Below are 26,891 nucleotides of genomic sequence, written 5' to 3' on the forward strand. Positions count from 1 at the left end.
GGGAAAACCAATGAATTCCAAGAGCTGGACAGCTGTCGGGTGGGGGGGAGGTGGGCCGAGGGCCCCGTCTTCCCCCCTCCCCGCGCGTTCCCTGGCACCGGGCTCCTGGCCTTCCACCTCGCCCTCCCGTCTTCCAAGCCGCAGGGCTTTCTCACGAGTGGCGCCGACGGGCAGAAATGCTGGCGACTTTCGCCTCGTCCTCCCGCCCTCCTCCGTGCATTTTTTTTCCCCCCCGCGGGGGATGGGGTGTTGCAGGCGTGCTCAGCCACCAACTAAACTCTGCACCCCGGCAGCGCTTGCAGCCTCGCTTAGAAGTTGCTTTTAGCCAGGCTGGCGGTCTGGCTGCGGTCTCTGGACGCTTCTGCGAGTTGATTTCGCTCCAGCGATCCGGTTACGGGGGCTGGAAAGAACACGTCTGTTTGCCTGACCCCTGTGTGACTCCCTTGCAGGCGACTTTTAAACTCCCAGGAGCGAAGGATGGGAAGAACGAGGCCGGGAGGGCATGTTCTCTAACTGGGTTATCCATAAGGAAATCGACAATGCCCTGTCCTTGGAACCGCACCCGGCGGCATTTCCCAACCCAGCGGGTCCCTTTGGTCTGCAGGACGCCCGGGGCTGGAGCTCAGAGAGCTCCGGGAATCCATCGGGAGGGGTCTGGATCCCAGGTTCACGCAGAGCGGGAGGTCGGCCAGATTCACCCCTACTCCGTGAGCTGTATCTCTGCTCACGAAAAGTTGAGAATATTTTGGAGTGTTGGCAGGCCACGAACATAAAATGAGCCATACTGTTTAAAACGTATGACCTCACTTTCCAAGACATAATGAAAGACAGGGAGGAAAGTAAGAGGAAAGGGTTTCCAGAATTGCTTTTTATGTTTCTCCCTATCCCAAGTTGTTTCATATAATATAATGAACCATGCAAAAGGAGAACGGAACTGGCATGTGCAGTCTGTGCATGTCAGAGATATATTTTTAATGTCTGGTTACGGCTCACGTTGAAGGAGCCCATGTAATAGGTGTTTATAATTCTAAGAGTATATTGGAAAATTTCTTCTTCATTCTGGAGTCATTAATAATTTTATTTAAAAAAAGCAAAGAAAGATAAATCTAATTTCAGTGCTATCTTGAACAAGGCTGCAATATGCATTTCCTTAATTACTTTGTCTTTTATGGATGCTAGTAGTTTGTGTTTGGGGGTCACAAAACTTGCAAAGGAAATCTCTCATCATGGTAAAGATAGCTCATCCCCAAGGCATGTGGAATGAGTGACCACACTCATAACCTGGACGCCAGGAGAGTCACTCCCCAGGGTATTTTTGTGACCAGGGATTATTTGCTCCGCACAATAGCAGTGTGGAATCAAGAACGGAGATAGTTCGGAAAATCCAAGCAAACCCAGCAAAGCAAACGCCCTCAGACTCTGAGCTCAGATTTGTCGGCGTTGGATCGGAAAGCCAACTGAGTTGGGTTGTCTGGGCCGGTTTCCTGCTCCACAGACATAGTGTGGTCCTGTAGTTGGTCGTTAACGGAGGTGTTTTGCATTTCTTATTCAGTGCATGATTATGTGTATTAGTAAACTATCATCTTGTTCTAATTCATTAAATTGCTACAATCTATCTCTCTTTTTCTGGTGTGTGTGGTTAGAAGATTGGTAACTAAATTTTGTGTTATTTGGCATAGTAGGAATACAGATGAAGTGTTTAATAAAGTCTTTTTACCAAGCAAGGCCAACAATCTAGGAATTCATCATATTGTTAATGTTTTTGCATAGAAAGAATTTTAAAAGTGGATTATTTATCCTTAATTAAAATAAATAAAAGGCTGTGCACAGTGAGTAAATAATAAAGACTGTGCACAATGACACATAATTTCAAATAAAACTAGGTGGAGGGGCCGGCCCCACAGCCAAGTGGTTAAGTTTGCGTGCTCCACTTCAGCAGCCGAGGGTTTCCCTGGTTGGGATCCTGGGTGCAAACATGGCACTGCTCGTCAGGCCATGGTGAGGCAGCGTCCCACATAGCACAACCAGAAGGACCTACAACTAGAATATACAACCGAGTTCTGGGGGCCTTGGGGGAGAAGAAGGAAAAAAAGAAAGAAAGAAGATTGGCGACAGATGTTAGCTCAGGGCCAATCCTTAAAAAAAAAAAAAAAACAAGGTAGAATTTGCAAAGTGAAATTTTTAATAGTTTTAGGTGTGTGGTCTTGAAAAATGATTGGAGTTTTTATTGTACTTTCTTACAAGAAAGCTTAAAAAAATGGAATTTCAAGACGATTTCTATCAAATCATGTCATTTCAGATGATATTTTTCAGAAATCGTAGATTAATCACCTGCATCTTAATTGATTGCATGCAGCATGTTTGTCTATAAATTCCAAAATTCTCCTGTCAACAGAGCAGGGAGATAATTCTAAGTCATGCTTAAGACTGAGATTTCTGGAGTTGGCTTAAAAAGGAAAACTGTTAAGTATATACTGAGACAAAGATGCCAAGGAAAGAGCTGGAATGATTAACGATAAATTATCTCCTGGTGTGCTGACAGCTTTTCTCCCACTGCCGTTATTGGAAAGTTGATGTATCAGACAATTTGTAGGATTTTTTCCCCAAAATTAGTCTGCTCATACAGAGAAACAAGCACACAAAAGAGAGAGAGAAAGAGAGAATAGAGTAACCAAGGAGGGTACTTTGGGTAAACAAAAGTTATAGTGGGAGGGAGGGAGTGAATGTGGAAGTTTCAACTAGGTTCTATGTTAAAATTATAAACTTAGAACATCTAAGGTGATAAAACTTAAGCATATTTTTGCTCCTGTTTTGGCATTTTGTTTTGCAACATACCAGGTAATATAACTAAGTCAAATCTTCTACAAGCTGTTACCATCTAGTGTTTCTAGTGCATCGGGGAAAAATAAACAAAAAAGAATGAGAAATTGCCTGTTTTTCACCTCTGAGATCAAAACAAAAATCAGGATTTGAAATTCTGCTTCGACATTTTCTATGTCACAGAGGCACGTGTTTTCTGCTACATTTTTATTTTCATAGATCAAGTTCTGGGATAGAAATGTAAAAATGGCTAATAAAAATAAAAAATTTTAAACTAATTTATTTCACTCTCATATATAACTTTTACCTTCCTTCCTGACATTTTTTTTTTTTCTTTTCCCAAAAGTGTTGTCAGGAAGCTTGGCTCACTATATTACGTAGGAACATGATCAGCCCGGTGACTGAGTTTGTCACTAGTGACAGCTGAGCCATTTGGGTTGGATCTTAAATTCTGGCTCATGTTCATGGCAGAGTTGTAGGAGAGCAGCCTGAGGCCTTGTCCCAACTGGTGTCCTCACTAAGATGTATCGATCTGAGATAGTCACTTCATCTGAAAGTGGGAGCGTGAATCCAATGGTGAGGACTCCCCAGATCTATGCGGTAGGATCTCATCATCAGGGTTCCTAAATTCAAACTCTTTTCTTCCAAATGCAAATTCTTCTTTCAAAATATAATAATACTATCTTCACTGGAGGAAAACTCATTAATCAAACTTTATGATACCTTTTCTTAGGATCGAATTTAGATGACCAAGTCTAATTTTCCATAACTTTATGATAGTATGTGCTTATAAAATTAACAAGTGGAGTTGTGTTTTGTTTTGACATTTCATAGCCTTTAGGTGGCCGTTTGCCTAAACTTTTCTTTGACCTCAGACGCCTCACCTGTGAAATGAAGAGAATAATGGCTGCCTCACAGGGTTCTCATGAGGCTCAAGTGAGATGACATGGTAAAGCACTGACCACAGCGTAGGCTAGTGTATTCGGCACTCAGCAAAGTTAGTCCTCTTCTCCGGCTTTGTTCATTTTATCCAACTCCTCTCTGGATAGTCACCCACCCTAAATAATCCTCGTTCCTTTTTGGTCATAAACAATGCCTTCTCTGCATGTCACAGAGCACAGGTGCTAACCCGCAGACACCGCTTAGATGAAGGACACAGTCGGCTTGTGTTAGAGAAAATTGATACCCATAGCATGCACCCTTTCCTTTGACTGTTTTGAGCTGCTCAGTGCAATCATCAGCGGACCCTTCCCACAGTGGGAGTCCAAGCAAACCTTTTTAACCATCTGTGACAAAAGGCATTAATCTAATATAGCAAAATTAACTGAAACTCTAGGTACTGTGATAAGAACTAAAAATAATACAGTTCCTACAAGGCTGAACACTTCTTTAGTGTATTATTTCATAAAGGAGTTTTTAAAAGTGAGATTCAAACTCTTCAAAATGGCCTTCAGGGGTCTTCAGAAGTCCACCCTCCCTGCCTTTCAGCCTATCCCAGCCTTTCCTTCCAGATTTGCCCACCCCCTGCCTCCGCCTCAGAGCGCCCTTCATTCCCACTTTATTCTTCCCCCCCCTCCCCGTGCCTTTTCACACTCCGTTCCCTTTGGCTCCCGTTGTCCTTTCCACCCTCTATCCCTGATAAAGCCAAACTGTTTATATCAATGATTGCGTAGACTGTGGAGTGAGTGTTGATGTAAGATTTCACACTGAAAAGGCATGTATTCACTTAAGGTCAGTTCTCTGTTCAGTCTGCTTTCTTTTCCTCCCTGCTGCCATTCTAATTCAAGGCCAAGCCACTGTTAGAGTTGCAGTGACTCATTTTTTGTGTTATTATTGTTTGTTCTGGGGGTGGGGGAAGGGGCACTGTTTCCAGTATAATGTAAATTATTTTGCTTCCCTGGGAAAAATCAAGCACCAAGCTCATGTCTATAGGAGCTAGAAAAATCTCAATTCCACTTCTTCCTAGACTGGTCAGGTAACGTCTCAGAATAATAATAACTTCCCTGGATACTTTATTCACTTATTAGCACCAAACGAAGTAACACAAGTTCAAGCACTTGAAAACCAACATTTCACGTTTATCATTATTCTCGCTTTACAAACGTAGTTGAATAGATATTGAAGAGCTGGGGAGTTTTTGTGCAGGAAGACATTCAGAGAGTCATTTTTAAAATTGTAAAGGCTATTTTGCAAAGCACAAACCTGGTAAATCTAAAATCGTGGTGCCTTAAAGAGACGTTAGAGATTACATTTCATCAAATTTCTGAGCAACGAAGCAGAAAAATATCTGCATTAATTGTTTGAGTTTTTATAGTCTTTTAATGTCATTAAGTATTTCTTTATTTTTCCCAAGTTAAGTAATCAAGACTAATAGGAATCTTTGATTTACTGCAGTACCCCACACAGCTATTTTATCATATTTATTCGAAATACATCATGAAATTTAAATGCTCTGTTCTTAAAATGTTTTATGTTAATATAATTGTACAATTTTCAGTATTTTTGAGCTTTATTAAAGTATAATTGAGTAATAAAATTGTAAGCTATTGACAGTGTGCATCGTGATGATTTGATATACGTACACAGCGTGAAAGGACACCTCCCATCTAGTTGATTGACGCATCCATCACTTCACCTGTTTATCTTTTGCGTATGTGAGAACATTTAAGTTCTACTCTCAGCAAATTTCAATTATACAATACAGTGTCATCAATTATATTCACTGTCTTACACATTAGACCCTCAGACCTTAGTCATCTTACAGCTGAAAGTTTGTGTCCTTTCCCAACCTCTTCCTATTCCCAATTTTCAGTATTTTAAAAGTCAAATTTCCTTCTCTAGAAAATGCTACTTAATATCTCCATTTCCTCAAATGTAGATGCTATTGATCTTAGAACGAAGATCCACTGAGAAAAATAATGCTGTCAATTAAACCATCACACATTACTTGTTAAAATTCTCGTCAAGTGTCTCACCTTGCCTAATACCCTAAAACTAAGATTGATTAATTTTTATCTGTCTTCACAAAAAGTTATTTAGACACTTTTGATTTTGCCTCTAAATGATAAGACTATCTTGTCATTGTAAAAAAAATGTAATTTTTGTTCAGATACGGCTCTGTAATATTGTTTGCTACTTTGTTTTACTCAACTTAATACATTTTCTTGATTTGTAACATTTTTGGAAAAAAATACTTATTTATGGTGACATAATATTAATATCTCTTATAAAGCACAGTCAACTGAAATCTCTGGTGATTAGCTTGGTCTTTGGTACTTAAATAACTTAAAACAAGTATGACGTTTTGAGGTAAATTTTCTCAAACCAGAAATTTCCTTAGATAACAATTATCATTGTAAAGACAAATGCAACTATGGAACACGATATGATAAGCTACATAGTCCTCAAGGGGATTATAATACATACTCATTTCTATGAAACATAAAATTAGGAAGGGGAAATTCTGCTTGGAGAATGAATAAATGCACTGAGCTGTTGCTTTTATGTGCCCTGGTACATAAGCTATCTACCTTGTTTCAGCAGAGGAATGTTTACGGTAAAATTTTTAAAATTTTTAATACATTCCCACTGAAATGCTAACTCAACATCTCCCCTAGAAAAAGGTATAATATTTTCTCTCTGTGGCCTTGAAAAGCACAATGCAATATGAATAGCTAATCCTATGAAACGCTGTAAAACTAAAAGTGTTGAATGAGATCAATGTAAATATCGATGTCTAAAACAGGTACGTTTCGTTACATGCTAGAATAAATATTTTCCTGGAGCCAATTCAGTGTGTAACTAGAATTGAAACTTTTGGAATTATAGTTCCATATCAGAATGAGCTTTAGTAAAATGTATTATTCTTCATACATCAGAAGTATCAGGTGTATTCAAAAGACTAAGGAATTTATATTCAACACTAAAATAAACTCCTTTGTAAGATTCAGTATATTTTAGCCCTGAAACAAAGCATTATTTAATAGAAGGCAAAACTAGTCTTCATAATTTTGATTTTTCATAAATCTTGCCTAAAATGGAATATAGCTGAATGAAAAGTATTTGTGTGACGTGTCAAAGTGAATTTCAATGCATGGAGGACTCAGAGCTGCTTTCTCAGGGCAACGAAAGCATTTCACATCTCATTCTTGAGACCAGAGAACCTAATCATTGTTAGTTAGTATTTATGAAGACCAACAACATGGGAAAAGTGGAAATCATATACACACTTCAGGGCCAAGAAAGTTTCAAACTAGACTTGATACATAAGAAGGACAGACAAGAGCCAGTGGGAACATGTTGGGTGGGATGGGGAGTAATACAATCGGAGACCACGAGCGTCCTGCTCCAGCTTGGGGAAGATCTATCCTGCTGCCTCGCCAGCTAATCCCTCATTAAACTCTTATGTGCTGCTGCCGTTAACCCTTAGGACAGTTTATCCCTCTGTACTGTCAGAGCTTGAATCCTCAAGGGTGGCTCTTCAGAGCAGGTTTTTGGTTTTCAGTTTCATGCACAGTAGTAATCTACTGTAACGCAGAGAAATCTCCATTCCAATGAGATGGATGAACCTTGTGGTCCCTCTCGGGCAGAAGCACACACGTGAATACCTTGCTCACAGCCAGGTTAAGGCACATGGCTCTTCCAAAACAAGCAGGGCTAGATTCTTGGTTTGGCAATCGTCGTATTCTCACTCACAATTACTTTTCTAAGGTATTCTTTTTTCACACAGGGATCAGAACTGAGCCTGAGAGGAACAGCTGGTCGGATCTTTTCATCTTTGGCCTAAGTCACAAACTTCCCACATTGATGTTTGATTGAGAGGATGAATGATAGGCATTGCTGTCCGGGGCTTAGTACTCAGATTGCAACCAGCAGCACTGCCTGATCCGAGACGGGGTGGTGAGAGAAACAAAGGGCAGCCTGGCATGTCTGATATTGCACAAACTTCCTCTTTGCCATAACTAAAAAGTGCCATGAGCCCAAAACTGAATTTAAAAAATGAATCCATCAGTTCTGATTCAGGAACCACAATTTCTTAACACTGTCACATTGCTGAAATGTTGTTATTAACATTTCTGTTGATTATTTTTAAGGCATACTATTTAAGGAAATAAAGAAGGATCTTTCTTGGGCAGTGGTAAACTAAAAAAAGTTGTTCGTTATTACTCGCCCTGTAAAGAATTTTATTGTTCTTTTAAGAAGGATAGAGTAACAACAACAACAAAAATCCAGAAAGGTAAGTGTTGAATTGCATGGAAAATAAGTAATAATTTATTTCATTGATTTAGCATACTTTGACTTGAGCATATATCTTCAATTTAGATTTTACTACAGATATAGATAAATGACGTGTCACAAATCCTCTCTCTCGGAAATGGTTTCTTTGCCAGCCACAGACAGAAACTTCTGAGGTCACTACATTCCATTTCATAATTTTGAGTCATTACACTGCAGAAGTGTGTTTATTCTGTTCAATGACTGGTCTGACACTGTTCTCCTGCCTGTGATATGGACGACTAGTCATAATAACTATTACTTCTGAAGTTCCTGTGAACTGCATTTGACACTCCAAATTCAATGAATTCCAAATGAAATTATGTTTAACAAAATCCCATGGGTTTTTACCATAGATCTAAAGAACGTAATAAAAAACGTCACTTATTCATGCATTCGACACAGTTATTTAATGCCTTCTGTGTGCCACGCTCTGTTATATTACGGAGCAAGAGAGAGTGCTCCTCATTGAGTTTACATTCCAGTTGAGTGGCACTGACAAAAAGCAACGAAACAGACAACTTATTACCATTGTGATTTATAGGGAATAATCTGCTGGAAAGACTGGAAAAGAGGAATCTTTAGATATGATAATTATGGAAGAGTTTCTGGGGGTGTGAAATAGAAGCACTAAAGGAAGGAAAGGGATTAACCGTTGGAGGAATTTAAGAAAGAGCGTTTTGAGTGGAGGGAACTCTGAGATCACTGCAGGGTAGTAATCCCCGGAAAGGGTGGTGCAAGGTGAGGTTACAAAGGATGGCAGAGGCCAGGCCAGGTAGGGCCATGCAGGTCATGGTAAAGAGTAGGTCTTTTCCTTTGGTGCAACTGCAAGTTGTTGGAGAGTGTCATATTGACGAGGAACACGGTGGCCTGACCTGCTTTGCAGATCGCTCGGCCTACTACGTGGGGAATGGAGCAGAAGTGAAGGTGGAAAGCAAGTGGGAAACAATAATTTGCATGATTATGATTCTAGTAAAGCATTTCCTTCATGTGGTGAAGCTACAGATCTCAAATAGAGTTCCTAGTACCGTGAGTGAAATTTGTCCGGCTGCACTTGGAGGAAGAAAACAAGAAACAAGACTCAATTCTGCATTTCAACATGGTTACCGTTAAACTGAGAGAATGGAAAGATAGAAAAATGCTTTGTTTTCCCCCACATTAGAGATAGGGAGTAGTGATCAGTTAGAGATTCAGGTTAACTAATAGGTCATTGATATGGCCCCAGATGACCTTCTTTCTCTTAAAATGTTTCTAAAATGTGTATAGAGCAGAGCTCCCTGAAGGGGAAGTATGAATCTCTCCAGTTCGCTCCCGGCTAAAGGAGGAGCATGGATTCTGCTGTAGCAAGGAGCAGCTGATGCTAGAGCAAGCTTTTATTTGTTCATTGGCTTGCTTTCATTTATATATTTGGTTAGTTACCTTAAAAATAGAATTGGGTCACAAAGCATTGCAATTAAGAGCCAGGGCTCAGAGTTCCAGAGACCTGGGTGCCAACCCCAGCTCTGCCACTTACCTTGAGCCAGTGGCTTCCCTGAGCTCCAGCTTCCTCATCAGCAGAACTAGTAGAACAAGGATGTGTTTGTTTTAATGATTAAGATACAACACGTGGAGTGCTTAGAATACTGCCTGCCATTAATAAGCGTTCAGCAATTACCAGCTTAAAAAATATAGAAAAAGAGATAAAATTTTGTCTTGAGTTAATCAGCTCCCAATTAAATGAAAACTTTGTGACGGCAGAAACCAGGAATGTTTTGCTCACAACCATACGCCCACTACCTAGCCCAGTGCTTGACCTCAAGTAGCCATGTAGTTAATACCTTTGAAGGCAGGCCAACAGGCAAGAAGGAAGGAACACAGAGAGAAGGGAGGGAGGGAGGGAAAGAAAAAGAGAGGGAGTCTGTAATTAAAAGAAAGTAAATTGTCTGAAGGAGGATTCCTTTCGCTCCCATTAAGGAAAAGGAATGGCTTTTGTTCAAGACTGTTTGATACGACTGAAACGTGTTGAAGATTTCTTGAGTGTGTAGAACTAGAGCAGGAATTCCAGAGCGAAGTGTGCGCATGTGTGAGGCACCTGGGACATTGCCTATATGCAGAGAGGCCATTCCAGTGTCTTATTTCAGCTTCCAAAATACGCTTCCAGTTTATCCACTTGCCTTCATTTCCACTACTATCATGCTATGGCATGGTCATAGACATCCCTCATCTGGACTATTGCCATCTCTTCTGTGTGTCCCTAGAACATACTAAACTTCTTTTAGCCACAGGGCCTTTCTGCTTGCTGTATTTCTGTCTAGAGTGCTCTTCCCATAGCCTCTTTCCCATCATTCAGGCTTCAACTCAAAGGTCACCAACTCGGAGTGACCTTTCTTGACCACCCCATCTATGTACTTTCGCCTTAACTTTTATGAGAGCATCGTATGTATATTCTTTCTTCTACTCATCAAAATCTATAGTTATTTCCTTTATCTGTTTGTATCCTAAAATGAATGAATGATTGAATTTATTTTTCATTTGACTGTGCCAAAGTTACTCTGAAGTAGACAAGAATGTATTGAAGCAAAATGCTACCATTCTTCCAAAGACTTAAACTCTGTGGTGGGACCTACAAGTGGAAGTTAAACACATATTTTTCCAAACAGCATATCGGAGAACACCTGTTAGTCGCTGGCTCACTATTTATAGGAAATTAAAATCACCATGCAAGTTGCAGAAAAGTCATCTGCCTACCCAGTGAGTAAATACGGTAATTTCCATCCCTTTCTCCTTCCGATCGGTAGGCATCTGCTAGCGTGGCATGCATATTGAAATCCCAATTCAGGAATGAAAACCTGAAACCAAGCTATCTGCTTTTGTGTACTCTGGCAATGTCTCATTTAAAATAATCCAAGAATGAAAATATGAGCTAAGCTGTTTGCTTTTTTAAACACTGAACGTGTCAATCCTGAAATTCCACTGGACGGGCATTTACTCTCCACAAAGATAAGAGTTCCCGTTGACCTTGAATTATTCAGATGTCTAACAATACAATGCCCTCCAATATGTATTCACTCTGAACAGACAGAATTTGAGCCATATTATCTCACAACCACAGTCAACCTATTATAACATATTACATAACGTAGAGATTGAAAGGGTTTAGGAGAGCATTTAAGATCTAAGGCTCTGAAGTCTCAGTACCCTGAGTTTAAGTGCTAGCTCTAGCATTTATGAGCCATGTATCCTGGGGAAAGTTACTCTACCTAAGGCCCCGGTTCCCTCGTCTATAAAGTGGGAATAATATAATACTTCATTAAGTTATTGTCAGGGCTAAATATGCTAATACATGCAGAATAATTACTACAGTAGCTTTCTCAATACGCGTTAGCTGATATGATAATAAGGATTATTATTATAATTAGTAGTGGCTCTTTGAGTTCAAGTGAACCTTGGGGGTCCTTGAGTCTAAACTTCAATGAAGTTCCAGGCATCTCCTCTTAATTTTTTACACATGGTTATCCAGACTCTTCTCGAATGAGTCCCATGAGCGACGGCTCATTAAATTACAAAGTATATTATTCCAGTTTCCACAACTCCAATTATTTGAAAATAGTCCATGAGCACAAATTTGTCTTCCTGTCTTATGTGGGTCCTAGTTCTGTCCATTAGAGTAAGCAGAATTGGATTAAGCTATTAGCCCTAAGATATCCCTTCAAATCTTTGAAAATCACTATTTTATTTCCCTTCTCCACCTCCTATTGCACTGTCCAAGTCTTCATATTAAACGAAACATCTCCAGTTCTTCACATGGTGTAGTTTCATTCTCCTGATCTCTCTCTTCTAAACATACTCCGCTTTTTGTCAATACTCTTCTTAACCATAGCTGAACAAGACTGAAATACTTCAGAATTTGAGAGCAGTGACCAGAAGTACAATTACATTCCTTTTCCTGGACACATTTCTTTTAATGCAGGCTAAGAATGCCTTAGCTTTTTTGGCTCACACCTTTGGATCATATTGAGCTTGATTTCAATTAAAATATCCAAGCCTTTTTCATGTGAATTCCTGTTAAGCCAGCTCTCCCTGCATCCTGTATTCACATCAGCCCATGGTTCCAGTCTGATGAAATCTTTTTGAATCCTGATTCTTTCTTTGAGCATTATTAACTATCACTTCCAGCTTTATGTCAACAACAAATGTGGTCAGCCTGCCTTCTGTCTTCATTTATGTTGTTGATAAGACTACCAAATAGGATCCAGCCATGGGCAGAACCCTGGGATCACTCTGGGGATGTCCCTCCAGGTTGAGAGCGGTCCGTGAATTAACATTCTCTGCATATGGTTATTCAATGCTGTCTGAATCTACCAATTACATGGTTACCTAGTTCCTATGCTTACCCACAGCACGTTGCTGTTGGAAGTCTGATGTAATGGGTCATCATGGGCTTTTGAGCCAAATATAACTGGGTTCAAATCTTTTCTTTGTCACTTACTACCTATGTGTGACGTTGGGTCAGTTATTTAACCTCTCTGAACTACTCTTTCCAAATTTACAAAACAGTTCTTAATTAGTAGGCTAGTTCCATGGAGAATTACGTCATATTGATCTGTATATCTCCAATAGTCAGCACAATTCAGGCACATTCTGGGTAAATTTGCAACAAAAAATGAATAAATAAATGAACAATGAGTCAGATTACTTATTTAAATAGACCGTTTCTCTGAGCTATTTTTCTAGTCCACTTATGAAGAAGTGGTCATAAATGAGATTAGTAAAGTATTATTTATTCTTAAGTGATCCATTAATATCTCCTAACAATCACTATATCGCTCCATTTTTCACTGAGATATGATTCACATATTATAAAATTCATCCTTTTACATTGTGCGATCTAGCGGCTTTTAGTATATTTACAGAGTTGTGCAAACCTCACCAGAATCTATTTCAGAACATTTTCATCATCCGAAAAAGAAATCCTGTACCCATTAGCAGTCACTCCTTGTTTCCTCTCAAACCTTCAACCCTAGAAAACCACTAATCTACTTCTTGTTTCCACAGATTTGCCTATTCTGGTCATTTTATTATAAATAGAATCATTTAATAGGTTGTCTTCTGTGATTGTCTTGCTTTACTAAGCATAATCTTTACAATGTTCATCCAGGTTGTAGCATGCGTCAGTATGTCATTCCTTTTTAAGGCCAAGTAATATCGTGTGAATGTACCATATGTTATTTATCCATTCTATCCATTCAGTTGATAGCCATTTGAGTTGTTTCCACTTTTTGGCTGTTATGAATAATGCTGCAATGAGTATTTGCATACAATTTTTTGAGTGGAATTGGTTGGTCACATGGTTTCTCTATGTTTAACCTTTTGAGAAATTGTTTTCAAAAGCAGTTGCACCATTTTACATTCCCATCAACAGTATAAGAAGGTTCCAAGCTCTCCACATCCTCACCAACTCTCGTTATTGTTCCACTTTTTTATTATAGCCATCTTGGTGGGTGTGTATTTTGATTGTGATTTTGATTTGCTTTTCCATAATATCTAACGCTATTGAGCATCTGTTTGTGTGCTTATTGGCCATTTGTGTATCTTCTTTGAAAAAATGTTTATCCAAATTATTTGCCCATTTTTCAATTGCATTATTTGTTTTTTTATTGTTGAGCTGGAAGAGGTCTTTTATATTCTGGATACTAGTCCTTTATCAGATATACAATTTGCAAATGTTTTCTCCCATTCTGTGGGTTGTCTTTTAACTTTCTTGATAGTGTCTTTTGAAGGACAAAAGTTTTGAAGTTTGATAAAGTCCTTTTATTTACTTGTTTATTTTTGTGCTTTTGGTGTTATACATAGGAAACCATTGCCTAATCCAAGGTCACAAAGGCTTATGTCTATGTTTTCTTCTAAGAGTTTTATAGTCTTTGCTCATAAATTTAGATCTTTGATCCATTTGGAGTTAATTTTTGTATGTGGTGTGCAATAGTGGTCCAACTTCATTCTTTTGTGTGTGGATATCCAGTTGTCCCAGCACCCTTTGTTAAAAAGGCTATCCTTTCTGCATTGAATATTCTTGGAACTCTTGTTGAAAGTCAATTGACTGTAAGTGTGAGGTTTATTTCTCTACTTTCATTTTTCTTCCAGTGCAGTATACGTCTATCCTTATGCCAAGACCACATCGTTTTGAATACTGTAGCTTTGTAGTAAGTTTTGTAATTGTAAATGTGAGTCCCCCATCTTCATTCTTTTTCAAGTTTGTTTAGGCTATCTGGATCTTTTGCATTTCTATATGAATTTTAGGATCAGCTTTCCCATTTCTGGGAAAAAATGCAGCTGGGATTTTGATAGGAATTGCATTTACAATGTAGATCACTTGGGGCGCATTGCCATCTTAACAATACCAAGTCTTTCAATCCATGAACATGGGATGTCGTCCCATTCATTTAGGTCTTCTTTAATTTCTTTCAATTGTAGTTTTCAGCATACAAGTCTTGAACTCCTTTTGTTGATTTTATTTGTAGTCATTTTATTCTTTTTGATGTTCTCGTAAATGGAATTTTTAAAAATTTCCTTTGAGATTGTTCCTTGCTGTTATATAGAAATATAACTGATTTTTGCATAACTATCTTGTGTCCTGAAAACCTGTTGAACTTATTAGCTCTAATAGGTGTTTTTGTTTTTGTATCTTTCCTGGGATTTTCTCTGTATGAAATCATATCATCAGCAAATAGAGATAGTTTTACTTCTTCCTTTCCAATTTGGATATCTTTCATTTCCTTTTCTTGACTAATTGCACTGGCCAAATCTCCAGTACATGTTGAATTGCAGGTTGAATGCTGAGGTGGTGAGGGTGGACATCCTTGCCCTGTGCTGAAAGCTTCCAGTCTTTTACCACTAAGTATGACGTTTGCTGTGGGTTTTTGTAGATGACCTCTAGCAAGTTGGAGAAGTTTCCTTCTATTCCTGGTTTGTTGAATTTTTTTTTTTTATCGTGAAAGGGTGTTGGATTTTGTCAAATGCTTTCCTGCATCTATTGAAATGATCATGTGGTTTTTGTCTTTTATTCTATTAATGTGGTCCATTACCTTGATTGATTTTCAAATTTTGAAACAACTTTGCATCCTAAGACAAATCATGCTTCATCAGGGAATATAATACTTTTTAAAAAATATTGTTTGATTCAGCTTGCTAGTAACTTAATGAACCAATATTTTCCAAATGGCCAAAGGATGATATTACAAAATCACGCATGTGTAAACAATCTATTCAAAGTCTAAGATAAGACATGTATTTTAATGTAACAGAGTGTGAAAAGCTTATTAATATAGTTTTAGATTCTATATGGAAGCTAATCTTTAAGAACTTACTTCTTCTTGAGTTTTAGGGTAGTATAAAAAATAGGCATAATTATACGAAAAGGCTATTAAGATGTAATTGGTTCTACTTTAACCCACGTTTTGAAGATCTAAATTTGTTCCATCTGGAACCATTAGGTGATGCAGAAAACTGCACCCAGCTGAATCAAGCTGTGTAGAAACATATAAAATGCAACCAGGCACACACCTCCTGAGGACATTGGGCTGCACCCATCCGCATCTGGCGTTACAAGGTTCCTTTTGATTTCAGATCACCCTCCTGCTACTACTTCACAAAAACTCAAGCTACAAGCCTTCTGACAGCCAACGCCACAGGGCTCCTGACCTAAACTCTCTTTAATTTTCCCATTTCCTCTCAGCTTGTTCCGTATTTTTTTCTCCGTTTTCTCTTATTTTTCGCTCTCTTCCTCTAGTACACGTGTTGAGGGATGTGGGAGCTGGGGTAGGCAAGCCTGGTGGGAGTGCAGATACCCACTTCTACAAGCAAACTTCAGATATTTTTCAAGGTAAAATACCGTATGTATTATAGTCTTTATTCATTCCTTAATCATTTAACTGTGCTGCCAATTTTGTGAGATTCCTATCTGTCTTTTACATTCTGTTTCTACCTGTTTTTTATGTGTCACTGAGAGGTTTATGACTATTGCCTCCCTACCCCTACTTCCATGGGAGCCTTGTGGTCTTTTTTTATTGAGGTAAAGTTCACCTAACATAAAATTCACAGTTTTAATCATTTTAAAGTGCTCCATCCCGTGGCTTTTAGTACGTTTACAACATGTGGAACAATCACCACTATCTAATTCGAGAACATTCTCATCAACCCCAAAAGAAACCCCATACCTATTAAGCAGTCACTCTTCATTCCCCATCCCTACCAGCACTGGCAATCACTAATCTGGTTTCTCTGGATTTGCCTATTCTGGACATTTCATATAAGTGAAATGGTACAATATGTGGCCTTCTGTACCTGGCTGCTTTCACTTAGCATGATGTTTTCAGGTTCATCCATGTTGTAGCATGTGTCAGTACTTCATTCCTTTTCATGACAGAATAATGTTCCATCATATGACTATATGATATTTTGTTTAACACCCATGCTATTTTATTTTTGTTAATTATTATTATAGCCATCCTAGAGGGTGTAAAGAAGTATGTCATTGTGGTTTTGATTTTCACCTCTATTTTTGAGGGATATTGGTCTAAAGTTTTCATTTTTTGTGTTGTTTTTCTGGCATTGGTATCATGGTAATACTGGCTTCACAGAATGAGTTTGGAAGTTTTGGGAGGAGTTTGAAAAAGATTTCACTTTTTGGAAGAATTTGAAAAGGATTAGTGTTAATTACTCTCTAAATGTTTGGTAGAATTCACCAGTGAAGCCATCTGGTTTTGGAGTTTTCTTAGTTGAAAGTTTACCAATTTCTGATTTAATCTCTTTACTTATCTTAGGTGTATCCAGATTTTCTATTTCCTTTTTAGTTAATTTTGGTAGTTTATGTCTTTCTAAGAATTTGTCCATTTCATCCAGATTATTTCATTTGTTGGCATGCAATCGTTCATTATATTCTCTTATAATCCTTTTATTGTTCTACCCTTTACAATTTAAAGATCACTCCCCTGGCTAGAAAAGAGAAGCTGATCATTTTCCTTTTGTCCTCTTAAAATTTTAGCATCTACTCTAAGAAGTAAAGTCTTTGCAAAATATCAAGATTAGTAAAAATCATAAAGAAACAAGGCTTTTTAAATTGCATTTGACTTACCAAGTACAATAGCTAACATATTGTTCTTTACGTCTTCTACAAAGTTTAGCTCATTCTGAATGTTAGCATAACATTAGTATTCCTACATAATTCTTCCTTTTACATATTTTTACCCGTTTTGGTTTTGCCCTCAGTTAAATCACTTTGCTTTTATCTTTAGCCAGAATTAACCTGTTAAACAGGACTATGATTGCCTAATAGTCATTGCATAATAAAATTTATAAGTTTTTTACTGATGTTCATACTAGGTGCTTTTTACGGTTCTGTCCTTTTGCAGGGGGAAGGAAGTGAGGGTAAAGATGAGAACTGTCTTTCCAGAATGTACGGCACCTTCAACTCCATCTGTCTGTGTGTCTCTCTCCTCCGTCTGGCACTGTCCCCTATGTTTGTGCTTTCCTCTAGGAGTCTGTCCTGAAGGTTAGAGTCACACGGACCTTCCATCCTTTCACATCTGGAGCCTGCTCGCTGCCATTTTTGTATGTATCGAATGGAGGCAGATATGCCACATCAGCAATATTTACATCTGGAAAGAAAAACAAATAAACAAAAACAGCCAAAATGCCCAAAAGCAACTTAACAAAAGATCCACTCTAAAGGATCTCTTCTACGTACATATTAGAATGACAGTTTTTAGTTTTTGGAGGTCTTCCATCTACCTCACACTCTGCTAGTATTTAGGCATTTGAGTGTATAACTCAGATAAATTCAGAATAGCATTAACATGCATTATTCCCTTCTCCTAGGAGATACCACCTTTTCCATCCTAAGAAAACTGATTTATGTGAGCGTTCATCATTCAAGAAACTTGCATTGCTATATGCTAGGGATATAAAAGTGAACAAAAGTAAAAAGTGGATAGATGTACCTCCGCACGTTCATTCTGGCTAGAGGCGGTCAATAATTCACAAAATCAATAAGTGAATTGTATAACATTTTAAAACACTATTAGTACTTGGGAGAAAAAAGAAGATGGTGAGAGGCTAATAAAGAGGTGGGGAGCATGGCTCCACGGTGGGCGGTCATTTTCTTCCCTGCAAGAGAGGGGTTTGCACAAACAACTAGAAGGTATTCTCATGATCTAGTCCCCTGTTCAAATTGGCGTCACATACTTTTCCCCCTTCAGTCTCCCTGGGACACGCAGCACCTGCTCTTCGGCCCCATGTAGAACGTCCCCCTGTTTGTGTGGCTGCTCTTCCACCTCCAACACCTCTGTGCATACTTGTCCCTTTTCCAGCCTCATCAGATATCTTTCCATTGTGCTTACGAGGGAGGGCTGTTCTCCCAGCAGGAGCAACATTTGTTCTTCTAAATGGCGTTTAAAAAAAAATTTGACTTATATCAAGCACGTCTTATACTAGATATACGTCCTCTGAGGAATGTCCCCTTTTCCACATACTCTCAAGTTCACCCTTCTACATCTTCCTCATGTGCTGTGATGTATTTCTTCCAGAACAAGGTGCCAAGTTTCTATTATTTTTATGTGGGTCATGATTCTCTGTTACTAGAGCAACCTGTCATTTTTTATACATTTTTAAATGTTTTACAAAAAATAATTCCAGCCAACTTTGGAAGATGTTATTTAAGTTAGTTAGCAAATGTTTACAATACTTTATATGTGCAAATAGAAAGCAGCCTACTGGATTTTTTTGTTTCCTTAAGACAGGCGCCTTCATTTGAATTAACGAAAGAGTCTTCAAAATCTGAAGCCGGAAGAACCATTGGTGTCGTTCCTCCAAGGATATTTCTATTTCTAAGGATGTTTATGTTCAAAGAATTTTTTTATTATAGGGAGTTTCACGGGGGTAAGAAAAAATCCCTAAAGTGGTTGCGTAGCAGCATTCCAAAGGTTGGGAACCATATTTTCGCTAGTAGGATGCAAAGAGAAAGAAATGAGCATTTGTTGAGCATCTCCTAGGTATAAAGCCCCAGAAGGTCCTCACAACAACGTGAAGAGCTCGCCTCTAATTTCCCCATCTGACAAATGAGCAAGTGAGGTCTGAAAAGGTGAGTCCGCTGCTCTAGGTCACACAGCTACAGACTGGCAAAGCTTGGACACAGAACTGGCCTGAAAACCATAGTCTATCCTTCCAGGAGTTCGTGTAATAAAGAACTCAAACTAAGCCCATCCCAAAGAGCAGTAATTATAGAAACTCCAACATTGAAGGTTTACTAACCAAGCAAAGAATGCTTGAGCCACATCTCGTCGTAAAGTACTCAGGGATGGTTAATTGAAGAACCACTGACTGACATGAAAAATCGATGCATGGTTGGTGACAGAAAAAGAGAACAGAGGTCAAAGTCCCTGCCTCACCCTGCTATACAAACCAGAAAAGGTTTTACCCCAGTATCTTACGAAATTCTTTTAAAACTTTTATTTTCAGTGTATTTTAGGAAGCATGACAAGCATTTAACAAATATGCAAGTATTGAGACAACATAGTGGTGAAAATTCAAGGTGGGTGTGTGAATTTTCATTGAGGTGCAAAGTGTACTGAAGGAGTGTCCCTCGTCACCTTTGCCAACGTTGCAATTATCAAGCTGCTATGGGGCCAGCTTCCCTCTTGGTTAGCGCGAGGGAGTGATGGGATCCCATGGTCATGACCTCCACAAATAGTAGTCAATTCTGCTCTGAGAACAACTTGGTTGCACAACCACAAGTAACAGTCTTCAGCTAGGCCAGACATTGTCAAAGTTCACATCTCTGATCAAAAAAGGGGTGTGTAAGAGAGTGTGGGTAACTTGGAATCCACAGTCACTACTGGTAAAAACCAGCTTGTTCCCTCAGGTTTAAAGTAGGATCTGTCATTAATATTAGTATGGTGACCATATAATTTATCATTCAAGCTAGTAGTTTTTTGAGGGAGGTGTTATTAGTAAATGCTCTGGGATAACAGGCATAAACTGTGGTTACAGCAGGATGTGGAGGACTTACATTACCCTAGCTGTTAGTATCATCTTTGTAAATGAGAAGAAGACAAACAACCTAACTGTGTATATGGACCACGTGGTGCCACAAGCTGTCCGAGATCATGTCGGATGAAAGAAGACTGCGTGTTAGTACCAGCTAGAAGCATCGCCTAGGGTCTGGGTAGTGGAGGTCCATGATTCAATGAACCTCAGGACATGTTCTGTTTGTTTGCCCTTTGGCTCAAGAATATAGGCTCCGAGACAAAAGGGCAGCCATTCTGAGAAACCAAGGGTTTTGCCCTCTTTCCAGGGGCCTCCCAGCATTTTGTTCATATTTAGGCTCTAGCACTTAACAATATCTATGGCCCTTTGTCTTCCGTGTCTATCTGTGAGCAACTCAAGAACAAAGATCGTATCTTATGCATCTCCAAAGCCCAGTATTTAGCAGAGAGCTGTACAATCTGTCTTCAATAAATGTATGTAAGGTTGATGAAAATGGTGGCATCAAGGTTCTTAATCCTGAAGCTGTAGGATTGACAACATTGACCAAGATTGAACTTAAATGAATTTTCCCTCTTGGTTATTAAAAATGGAACCAACTGAGTCTCAGGAAGAACCTCCTGTGAAAATCTGAGAGTTTCTAACCCTCCCTTTGACTTGACTTTACTTTCATATGCAAATAGAAGAGTGAAAGCAAATAGACCTTTTCAGGTTTGTTCCAAAATGAACAGGCTGAGGGCAACTTTAACTTTGCCTGTTGCTCGTTCAATCTCTGCAGGGTCTTTTGGGTTATTTCAGCTTTGTTCTCCAGGCAGGCTGTCACTTTTACCAGCCTATTTTTGTGTCTGCTAAGCAGAAATTATTGCAGTGTTCCCTAAAATGACTGCAGTGGCAAATATTCTTTTTGAACTCACCCTGCTTGCCATACCTTTCTGCCACCATGGAATCAGAATTCTAAATAAAGAGCTTACGTGTGTTTTTATGGAGCCAAATTCACCTCTGTTTAGTTCACCTCCAGGAATATTCTTTGGCTGGAAGCAATGGGAGCTTCGTTTACTGGTAGCTCAGTTAGGACAGACAATGACATACTTCCAAGATGGCCTTTGGGCAGAATTCAACTAGAGCTGTTTCAAATTCTTTTTACAAGTAGACAGGGCATAAATACATATATTTTTGATAGCGACTATGGAAGAGTTGTGGCATCCTATCTTTTATTTCAAGAGGTGGGATATAAATAAATAGATAACTATGCAGAGTTCCATCTCAGATATTTGTTTACAAGGAAAAGCTCTGAGCCCTCCAATCTATCCTCTTTATTGCTGCCAGAATTATTTTCCTAAAGTGAGAAACTGATCCTGTCATTGCTCTGCCTCCAATCTTTCCAAGCCTCTCTTGACCCACCAGTTCACATTTCTTGCCTCCATTTACAAGACCTGGGGTACTATAAAGCTCCGGATTCACCTCCCACCACACTGGTACATGTTCCTTCCATTCCTACATAGTGACATAGATTGATGGCAAAAATGACCCAGTTCCATAGCCCTCCACCGTCTGCTGTGTGACTACGCAGCATCCACTGATTTTCCTACTCCTTGAATCTTCACTGGCCTAGCGAGCTGCTTTGCTTTCCATAGGAATGGGGTGGCATGCTGCCTCCATATGCAGGCCTCAAGAGACCTGATGTGCTTTTGTTCCCTTCTAGAACTCTTCTTCTGCCATGAAAACAAGCCCAGGCCCATTTGGCAGAGGATGTGATTTCACAAAGAGCAGAGACAAGTCATCCTGGCTGAGCCATCTTAGACTATCCACCTTCCAGCTAGAGGCCGGTTGATCACAGATGCCTGAGTGAACCCAATTAGATGGGCAGAATGCAGCCAGATCAGTGGAACTGCCCAGGGGAACAACCCAATTGTTGTTGATAAAGCCACTGGATTTGGGACAATTTGTTACACAGCTTTATTGTGGCCGAAGATGACTGATATACATAACAAGCTGCTTATAGTTCCTGAACACAAATGTTCTTTCACTGATTTTAAAGATGCTATTTCCTCTGCTTAGAATAAGTCTCATCTAAGTCCACAGTCATTAATATGTCATTCACATTTCTAGACATTCATCTCCCCTATCTTTGTCAGCCAGGGACAGTCCTACATAATTTTCAAGATGTTGCAACTCAGATGCCCCTGCCACACTCAGCAACAGTGTGATGGGTCAAATCTCCCTGATTCCTCCTTCTCTCTCCCACCTCAGAGTTACTCACCCTCTCCGCTAGGCTTCTTAGCACTTGGCACCTATTTACATTCTAGCAATTGTCACATTATATTGCATTTATTTTATTTTATATTTTTGTCTCCTCCACAACTGTGAGCTCCTTGAGATGCCACCCATTTTAGAGCAGTCAGGGCCTAAGATAGGTCCACACATTTTAGTTTCATGACTGTGTTAATTTTCTATTAAGAGTTTGTTTCTTATCAATGAATCTTTATGCTCAAAATAAAAATATGGAAGGATTATGCAATACAAGTCAGGACAGTATTTAAGTTAATTTTCAATCGTGTGCTAACACCACACCAGCATTAAGGAAACAAAAGACAGGTCATAAGTAAGCCTATAAAAGAGATGGGTTAAGGTCATCATAAGGATTTGTGGGATAGGTGACCCTCAAATGATCTGATTTGTCAAATTCCAGAAGGTGTCTTCTTACTGGAACTAAGACATTTAAGAAGGAGGATGTCAAGGCAGAAAAGGATTGTCAATGTATAGCAATTATATCTTGGCAAACATATTTGATTACTATATATAATTCCTGCTCAAAAAGCATATTTTTTGACTAGGAAAGAAGATCTGATAAATTTGTAAAGTGCTGTCTGCCACTGCTTCCTCTCTTCCTCTCTGCCCTGAGATCTCTGCTTACACCCAAGTGAAACTTCTCGTGACTTTGGCCCACATCCCTCACGGCCTCTCAGAGCAGCCATCAGCTTCTGCCTCCTTCTGTCAGAGTACTGATTCTCTTCATGTCTCTGAATTCCAATTCACACGTGGCTAGAGCGTTCCGCAGCATGTCTCCTCGCAGGCTGTGGGCCAGCCATGAGACTGGCTTCCTCATTCCTCTGGAAAAGAAAGCTGGGTCAACATAAGATTGAAGAACGAAATTACATTTCCTCTGGGACTTAGCCTTTGTCTCAAAGAGAAAAATAGGCACAAAAATTTAAGATCCTAATTAGTTGACTTTTTTTTAATAGGCGTTATTTTTTACAGCAGTTTTAGATTCACAGCAAAATTGAATGGAAAGTACAGAGAGTTCCTAGACACCCGCCGGCCGCACATGTGCACCGTCTCTCCCACTATCAGCATCCCCGGCCTGAGTGGTCCATTTGTTACAATCAATGAACCTACACTGACACATTATTATTATCCAAAATCCATAGTTTACATTAGAAGTCACTCTTAGTGTTGTGGTGTATTCTATGGTGTTTGACAAATATATGACATGTATCCGACATTACAGCATCATACAGAATAGTTTCACTGCACTAAAAAATCCTCTTTTCTCCGCCTGTTCATCCTCTTTCCCTTCTCCCTAACTCCTGGAAACCACTGATCTCTTGACCGTCTCCACAGTTTTGCCTCTTCTAGAGTGTCATATAGTTGGAATCATACGGTATGTAGCTTTTTCAGATTGGCTTCTGTTACTTAAAATGTGCATTTAAGTTTCCACCTTGTCTTTTCATGGCTTGATAGCCCCTCTCTTTTTTGACTGAGTAATATACTATTGCTTGGAAGTTCCACAGTTTATTGATCCATTCACCTGCTGAAGGACATCTCGGTTGCTTCCAAGTTTTGGCAATTATAAATAAAGCTGTTATAAACATCCATGTGCAAATTTTTGCATGGACATAAGTTTTCAACTCATTTGGGTAAATATCAAGCTAATGTTGGATCATGTGATAAGAGTATGTTTAGTTTTGTAAGAAACTACCACACTGTTTTCTAGCTGGTTGACTTTGACATTTTCTGCTCTCAAAATCTTAATATTTTCTTCTCTGAAGCATGGAATTGACAATTATACAAAATAACTCATGGGCCAGTCTGGTGGCGTAGTGCTTCAGTTCATGCGCTCCACTTTGGTGGCCCAGGGTTCACAGGTTTGGATCCCGGGTGCAGACCTATGAACCGCTCATCAAGCCACACTGTGGTGGCATCCCACATGCAAAACAGAGGAAGCTTGCCAAAGCTGTTAGCTCAGTGACAATCTTCCTCAAGCAAAAAGGAAGATTGGCAACAGATGTTAGCTCAGGGCCAATCTTCCTCACCAAAAAAAAGACTTAGCTGTGCTCTAATTAGTCTATGAAAATCCTCTTCTACTGCCTTTCTTCCATCTTTCTCTTATTCTTCACAACAGTCTTGCAATCTCCATACCTTTATCACTACCCATCTACCACCCAAGATTGTGATTTCAGAGAAAATGTGGCCATCAAGCTTGATCTCTTCAACTACTCGACTCCTCTTAGCTGCAAAATTACCTGCCCCTTTTCCATCCTTATCATCTTTCCCTTTATCACACACACACGAAAAGAACTCGTTCTCTTCCAACCAAACATAATCCGCTTTTCTAAGCTCTGCACTTCAATCCTACCCACATATTTTTCTCAGTTTTCCTGTTGTGTCTCCAACAATTTCCTGTTCCCCTATTTCTCCTCAGCAGGTAAATAAGCTTATTCACTTGCATCTGAAGACAAGCAAAACTAAAAGCCCCCACTTACCCCACCTAACTGTCTCTCCGCTTCATGGCTTCTCTCCTACAAACAGGAGGTCTACCCTCTCAACTCGACTTTCTCCCTTACCATTCTGTCTCTACCCATCGATTTCTACCCTCTGAAACTATTCTCTGAGGTCAGCGGTTATCCACTAATTACAAAATCCAGCGAGTGCTTTTCAGCCTTGTTCTGGCTCTATTCCACTTGCTCCTAGTGCCTGGTTTTGACTTCTTTCCCAATTTCTATCCCACCCCTGCCCTTTGGTCTCATCCACTGACTTGGGTCTGCTAGCTCATATGTGTCTTTGGTACAAACTCTTCTCTTGCTTTTTCTTCTCCTCAAGGCCTCAGGAAAGCTGCTTAGAGCTAGCCCGTGTTCTGGAATTGACCTGCATGGTCGACACTCTAGTCTAGCACACCCTGGCCCCACTGATGGGTGGCAGGATATTTCACCTCTCTATCATCTCACCAGATTACTTGAACTCTCACTTATAAGCTAAGGACTCACAAATTTCCACCCCCGATTCTCAGAAGCCTCCACCAGAGTGTCACACAAGCTCCCCAAACTTGACATTTCTAAAACTGACCTCTTCATCTTAACCCTCAAGTCCGATTCTGCTCCTATATTCCCTTTCTTAATGAGTGAATTTCTAGTCACCCAAACTAGCCATGTTTCTGCTTCAATAGTTTCTGTACCTTTGCAATACTCGCCTACTGTTCTCTCTAAACTCAACCCTCCTCCGTTCATCCCATAATGTGCTACTGAAATTGTTATGCTAACAAAGAAATCTGATCGTCTCTTCTCCATTTAGAAATATTTGCTAGCTCTCTGCTACCTAGAGAATAAAGTAGAAAGTGCTTAGAGGTCAGACAAATCCCCCATCGTCTGGCTCTTCTCTGACTCTCCAGCTTCATCTCTTGCCCTGCTTGCTCTTGTATTCCAGAAATAATAAATTACTTATACTCATGTGCCCTAGAGGACATTTGTCATTTTGGATGCTATAATATTCAGGATCCAAAAAACAACACAGCAACAAGAAAGAAAAACACAAACAAGAACCACACCAGTTTTGTTAATAGAAGGAATTTAACGTGAGGAATCATTGAACAGGTCCCGGGGGAGCGAAAAGGCAAAGGAGAGAGCTGAGGCCACATGGAGGCTGTAACTGCAGGAGCCACCTGCTAGCCCTGTGCTTGGGGAACAAAGGGCAGAGGTTGGGGCTAGTAAGACCTGAAGCCTAGTGAAGGGGCCCTGCCGACGGGGGACCCAGACGTCTCAGGAGGAGTGCAGCCCTCTTTGTGCTTATTAGCTCTGAAGTGAGTCCCCACTGAGCTAAGTCCCAGACTGCTCAGAGGGACAGCAGCTCTATGGAGCTGGTATCTCAGGGCTGGAGGTGGTCAACAATGACATTGGCTCTTGGAAGGTGGGAAAATTGACTGTCCCTATCAGGTTGAGTAACCGTTTCTGGGGTGACTCTAACAGGAGCAGGGAGCAAAAGAGGAAGGAACAAGCGCCTTCTCCCTGCCCTAGCCTTCCAGTCTCCCTCTAGTGTCCCCTGTTAGCAGAATCCATCAGGGGTCCAGCTGGCAAAGGAGGAATGTGGTTTGCAGAGTCCCAGCCACAGCACCGCTAAGCAGAGAACCGAAGGACAATAGCTTAATGACCAGCATCCAACAACCTTTCTACTTGAGGAAATGCCAAGACTGAGGGGAGGTGGAGCTCAGCTTCTCACTCTCAAAGACGCAGGGGGAAGAGTGCAATTCCCTCTCTGAGCTCCTGCAGCTAGAGCACCTATGGTCATCCAAAGGAATGTCCCTCCCAGGACTTTATCCCTGGAATGAGAGATGCAAAGAAGATGAGCCAGTACAGAATTCATTTCACTTTGGCTCTGGCAGCAGCAGAGTCCAATGTCAAGAGGCAGTGGTGTCAGAGGAGGAAGTAACAGTGACCAGTGATGGGGCCAGTAATGGCAGGACTGCCAATGGAGGCATCTGAGGTCCACCAGTGCCAGCTGTAGCCAACCAG

At 39.9% G+C, this 26,891-nt stretch overlaps 1 protein-coding gene across 1 annotated transcript in view; it reads left to right on the forward strand.

The window, feature by feature from the left end:
* CA1 (carbonic anhydrase 1) overlaps positions 1–26,891 on the forward strand; it is a 104,612-nt gene that overhangs the window by 24,287 nt on the left and 53,434 nt on the right. The gene's annotated exons all lie outside the window — the stretch shown is intronic.

The sequence above is a fragment of the Equus caballus genome, chromosome 9, assembly GCF_041296265.1.
Source record: "Equus caballus isolate H_3958 breed thoroughbred chromosome 9, TB-T2T, whole genome shotgun sequence".
NCBI classification, from domain to species: Eukaryota; Metazoa; Chordata; class Mammalia; order Perissodactyla; family Equidae; genus Equus; species Equus caballus.